The sequence below is a fragment of the Mytilus galloprovincialis genome, chromosome 2, assembly GCF_965363235.1.
Source record: "Mytilus galloprovincialis chromosome 2, xbMytGall1.hap1.1, whole genome shotgun sequence".
NCBI lineage: Eukaryota > Metazoa > Mollusca > Bivalvia > Mytilida > Mytilidae > Mytilus > Mytilus galloprovincialis.
In genome coordinates, this window is record NC_134839.1 from 102,509,767 (window position 1) to 102,515,766 (window position 6,000).

Here is a 6,000-nt window from a genome sequence, read left to right on the forward strand (position 1 = left end):
TTTCTATGGAATTTTACCAGAAGATTCAATACCACAAAAGGAAGGTTGGGATTGATTTGGGGGGTTATGGTACCAACAGTTACGAAATTAAGGGAAAAAACCAAGCATTTTTGTGGTTTCAGGACAATAAATTGTGTAAAAGTATATGGATCTCTCTGAAATTGCACCACAATGTTTCATATCACAAAGGGAAGACTCGAATTGAGTTTGGGGGTACTTGCTCCAAATGTTAAGGAAAAAGGGCCAAAAACAAGCATTTTTCTATTTCAAATAAAAACTTGTGTTTTTTTTTCTTCGTAATTTAATGATCTTTAATAGTTTATAGGTTTTTTTTGGCTAAATTTTATATTTTTTTCTATAAATTATTTTTATTGCGCAATAACAAAAAATCTTCAATTGCACAATAGCAAGAAATTATCATTTGCACAGTATTGCGCAATAGGTTAGCAAAATCTTCCTCAATAGCACAGTATTGCACAATAGAACATTATTGGGCAATAGCATAGGATTACACAACAGCAGGAAATCTTCAATAGCACAGTTTTGCACAACAGCAAGGAATTGTCATGAAAATAAGTACAAATTGTTCAACCAATTTCAATGGGATATATATTTAAACTTTATTATTTGGGGTTCTAAATTTGTATTTCTGTCTTGGATATTTGACTCAATTTTTTATTTGATCTACATGGTCTAAAAATTACTCTTTGTTTGATTTATAAAAAAAACATATTTTTTGCCTGAATATATATGTTCCTCTATGATATACTGAAACTTAATGTGCATTACGATTTTTTATGTTGGGTCCTGTTTTCACGTTGGTCCATATCGAGGTTTGAAAGGTCCAATATTGAACAAAACTAAAATTTGATCACAATCCTAATTCATACATTATCAAGCTTGAATATTGTGTCCAAACTTACTCCAACTGTTCATGGTTTGATCTCTGCGGTCATATCATGCTGCGTTTGGCGAATCATTATTTTAATTTTAATTTCCCTACTTCCCTATTCATATATACTCTCGTGTTAATTTGACCTGTTGGCACTCTTTATTATGCATGTTATTCCTTGTTAACTTATTTTATTATGTTCCACCTTGATAAGAATTTTAGTGTGACGATTAGTTTTCGCTTCTGAACTGGAACTATGAGAAAAATGTTTTACCAGTTACAGCCGATTGCATTGAGTGTTGAGGTAAATGTAATATCTTTGGTTAGCTTGCTTGCTAGCTGAACCGTGAAGTCATAATTAGGTAAGGTTGGGTTACCTAACCTAATTATAAAGTCATAATTAGGTTAGGTAAACTACCCTACTTTAAAAGTAGAGTATTCCGACATATAACCAATCTATCTGTCTGTAGGACAGACTACTTCGAAAGAAGGATAGTATACCATACCTAATAATGACTTCACGGTTCAGCTAGCCAGCAAGCTAACCAAAGATAATAACTTAAACTACACACTTAAAACAATCGGCTGTAAGAGATGTCTTACTGAAACTTTTACTTCATCTTTTTTACTAACTCTATGTCTATGTTATATACATAATATACATTCAAACAACAAATACAGACCAGAGAGTAATATGTCTAAGTTATATGCCTAACATGGCATAACTCTAAGGCATAGTGAAACAAGTTTGCGGGGACCAACCCTCTATTAAGCTGGGACAGTTGGGTAACAGTACACTATGAGAACTCGCTATATATATAGTGAGATTAGAAATTATGTAAGACCATGTTATGCAGAATTGTCAATGCTTACATAACCTTAAGTTCTTGATAGACAAAAACTTGGTTGAATCGATGGATATTAGCTAGAATAAGATCTGACAACATAATTAGCATGCATCAAAAATGGTCCATATCAGGTTCTAACGTTTAGATTAATGTGATGGTATGAATCATATGACATAAGTCTTCCTCTAAAAGAAATGGAGATAAAACTCAAGTGAAAAATGATACTGCGTTCTGTAACAGAATGAACAATTACTTGAGAGTCTAGTGTTGTATAATTGATTGGAAATAGTTCAAGACAAAAGAGACTTGACTTGGTTTTTTTTATACTTTAGCAATTGTATTCAGGGATATTACACAAATTGAAAGATATGATATAGATATCTTATTTAATAGTTACAGTATTAAACAGTCTGTTTACGCGTTGAGTTGTATGAATTAAACAATATGAATTCAAAGCTGATCTGATATGGATGGAAGTAAAATTTTTATAAAAGAGATTTATGCAATGTATATGACATAATTATATATATGCATATCAAAATAAGGAGAAGCGATTGGATTGCCGATCCACCAAAGTTCAATAAAGGGGATGTAAGCAATAATAGGAAACCGTACGACCTTTAATAATGAGAAAACCCTTACCATAAACGGCACAAATTTGATGACCTACACTTTTCCTTTTACCATTCGTGTCACATATCACAGATTTGTTACAGTTGTAACAAGAACAGACTTGATACCATCATGTCATACATGTCACCAAACTGCACAGCATATAGTTATAACAGAACATGCTTTAGAGAATCACAAATGACATATATATATATATAAATATGAATTTGAATAAATCAAATTGAATGTTTATTTCCTACTAAATATAGCATCGGCGTTGTCGTGCGACCATCTACTTTACAAAGTCTTTGGTATTTATGAGCCTTTTTAATCATTGGTATTAGTAATGATTTCATGTCTACATTGTCAGATATGTAGTTTGAACCAAAAGAACACATGATAATTTAAATAACTTATTTTAAAAGTTTACAAATTCATCACTGTTACTTGTATTAGATCTTTGAATATTGTTTTTGGGATACCATTGCTTTCAAGCAATCTGTAGACTTATACGATTGGCTCAGGGTGTCATGCCCTCACGTCAACCGTTTTATTCTAAACATTAAGGAACATCTCAGATACTTATGATTGTCTTGGTTTAAAAGGTAAAAACAAACAAATGGATTGGACTTAAACAACTTTCCTATAATGTTCTTTTCATAATCTTCATGTTTGATATTTCCCTTGACCTATATGCGTGTTTTTAACAACACGGAAAATCAGAATTAAGCAGTATTTATATTTAGTGTTTTTATAAATTTAGAAATACGTCAGAGGAATTCCCCAGTTGTGATGAAAATGCGAGAGTTCTCTGAATTCCGATAAATCTTCTGGTATATAAGAACTACGTGGAGTTTTTCTTATATGTCACTGTTATGAAACTGATATTTGATAATGTACTTCCATAACGAAATAGAGAACCATCTAGGTCTTTTAATTAATGTACGTTCTTGCTTAGGGTTTGTTTAGGTAATTATGCGCTTGCCTATAGTTTTCTTGACTTCAAGGGCTATTAGATTGAATGGTTGATCTAGATTCCACCCAATTGATTAATTTATAACTCATGGGATCCTTTCTATGTATGTCTGCTATTGAGGGTTATTGTTGTTGCATAATTTTAAATCATATGCATCATTTAAATTAAAATAAATGTAGTCCACATCGTAAAAGTAACTACAATAAAAGTAACTTCCATATTATCGTTTCCAGTTGTCTTCCTTCTGGGAGTAACTTCCGTGAATTCTGAATCAAAACAATACGTTGAGAAAAATAAACTTGTTCTGTCGATAAACGTCGTATTATATTAAAAAACGATCGAAATTTAAACCTAGAAATGTGTACGGAAAAAAGTCATGATCACTGACCCAAAGGAAATTAAATATTTAAAGAGTTAGGAATGGTGTTCCTCCTAGAATTAACGTAGGAAAATAGGTGATACATGTAAGATACGAAGTGAAATACCTTCTCTCACTCTGAGTCTCAGTGACTGATGAGGAAAGTAAAGTTAGAGTTGATAGTACAAAACTAAAACACAATAGGCCTAAATATATTGTTCACATACTTTTATCCGGGATTGGCTATTTTGTAACTATTTATATTACGTATATTTTACATTTGCAGTTGAATTAGTTTTGAAAATAATATTATCCAGCTACATGTATACATGTGTCAATGAAAACAATGGCAATCGTATCCCTCAGAGCAATCTGCTCTTTGATTATTTGTTATGATATTGGTTGATGTCCGTAAATTGAAATCAAACTAAATATTATTGTCATATACATAATATGCACTATATATAATGGTTCTACAATCGGACTATACCTGTATCTTGGCTTTGCAATGTTTTTCTCTGATTGGCTAAACAAGTCTTTACACTATAAACCCTTTGAATTGCGGATGTGTACTAAATGACACTTTAGTCTTAGATGCAAATTATGTTTCATTATTTGTTATTGGCTTTGAACTAGATGTAAGTAACTACGGTTAATCGTTGTACTGTATATGATGTCTTTTTGTTGTATGGATGTACAAATGCCATTGCGCGTCCGGTCTCTGTTTTGTACAGATTTCTGCTTTGAATCGATCTGATGAGTTTAAAATGATGTAAGCCCTTTTCGACTGATTTTTATAGTTTTTTTCGGCATATACTGTTATACCACTGCCCAAGGTTATGGAGATGGTTTTGCGCTAGAAAACTGATTTAACCCCGCAATATTTTGTATGTTTTTGTTCCAATCAAAATAAGCCTGTAATTCAGTAGTTACGATTGTCATATTTGTTTTTCGTTTAATATTTTGTACATCAATCAATTTAATTTTCTTGTTTTAGTTGGTTTACATTTGTCATTTCGGGGCCTTTTATAGCTGACTATGCGATATGAGTTTTGTTTATTGTTAAAAACAGTATGGTGACCTATCTTTTACTTCAAAGTTCTTTGTTATTTGAACTCTGGTTAAGAGTTATCTCATGGAACCATACCACATCTTTTTATTTATATATATATATATTTGTTTACTCTGTATTTAGACCCTTCTACAACGAAATTTGTTTTACATGCACACGTGTAAAAATTGCGGTTTTTATCCAACGCAATCATAGGTTTGAACGTAGTTTTCAATTTAGACTTGTTTCCAGCCACTAACAAAACGTACAATAGATAAAAAAAAGTTTTTCTAAGTGGATCAAGCAGAATAGAAATGTTGAATTATTCAATTGATACTTGAATAATAGTGTAAGATAGGGAGGGAAAGCTAATTTTTCATTCAACAGCAATTTGATGATACAGGCTTAAACTTTGATTTCTCTAACAAAGATCAACAAAGCCAAGCGGTCGGCCTTTCCGAATTTGCTTGTTGGTCCGATACGATAGGTGTCATTCACGTTCGCAGAAGCAAACTTGTTAAACTGGACTGCACTTAATGTTGAAATATCTTTCTTTTGATCAAATACATTTAACACGGCAATTTTTTTCACTTGAATTTCACATAAATCTCACGTAATTCAGTGGCATGAGAGTTACATAACACTCACGTAAAATCTCACTGTGTAGGGTATATATTTACATCATGGATCTTTTAGTATTCAATGATCTTCAATGAAGTGTCTCGTGCAAAACGACACGCGCATTTATACACTCAATTTTAAGCCTTGTTATCTAATTCTTTGGTGATTTTTACCGCTGGGTATACGATTTAATCACCAAATAGATTGAAAAGATTTGAAATAATTCAACGTAGACTCTCGAATAACAGCCATTGCTATCCTTATCCAATACCTCAATGACGTAAATCGTTTAGATATTTAAAAGAACCATTGACGCGGTTTCGATTTTAGGTAGACAAGTGGTCATTTTTCGGGCTGTTGTTTTTAGGGGTCTCAATCAACTCCATTAAAAATATTCATACACTGGAATAACAAAAGGTTCACAAAATTACACAATATAAAATCAGTTCAGCAGAAACACTTAATTCTATAATACCGGTATAATAGACAGCATTAGCATAAGTATAAACACAACACACCAAAAGCGCCAAAGAAATGGTTTTATGAAGAAAAAAAAAAGGATTATGATGTTATAGATGCATTTAGTATTAATATTAAAGTCAGCATCACTTCCAAGTTAAACCTGTAATATTTAAAGGGATC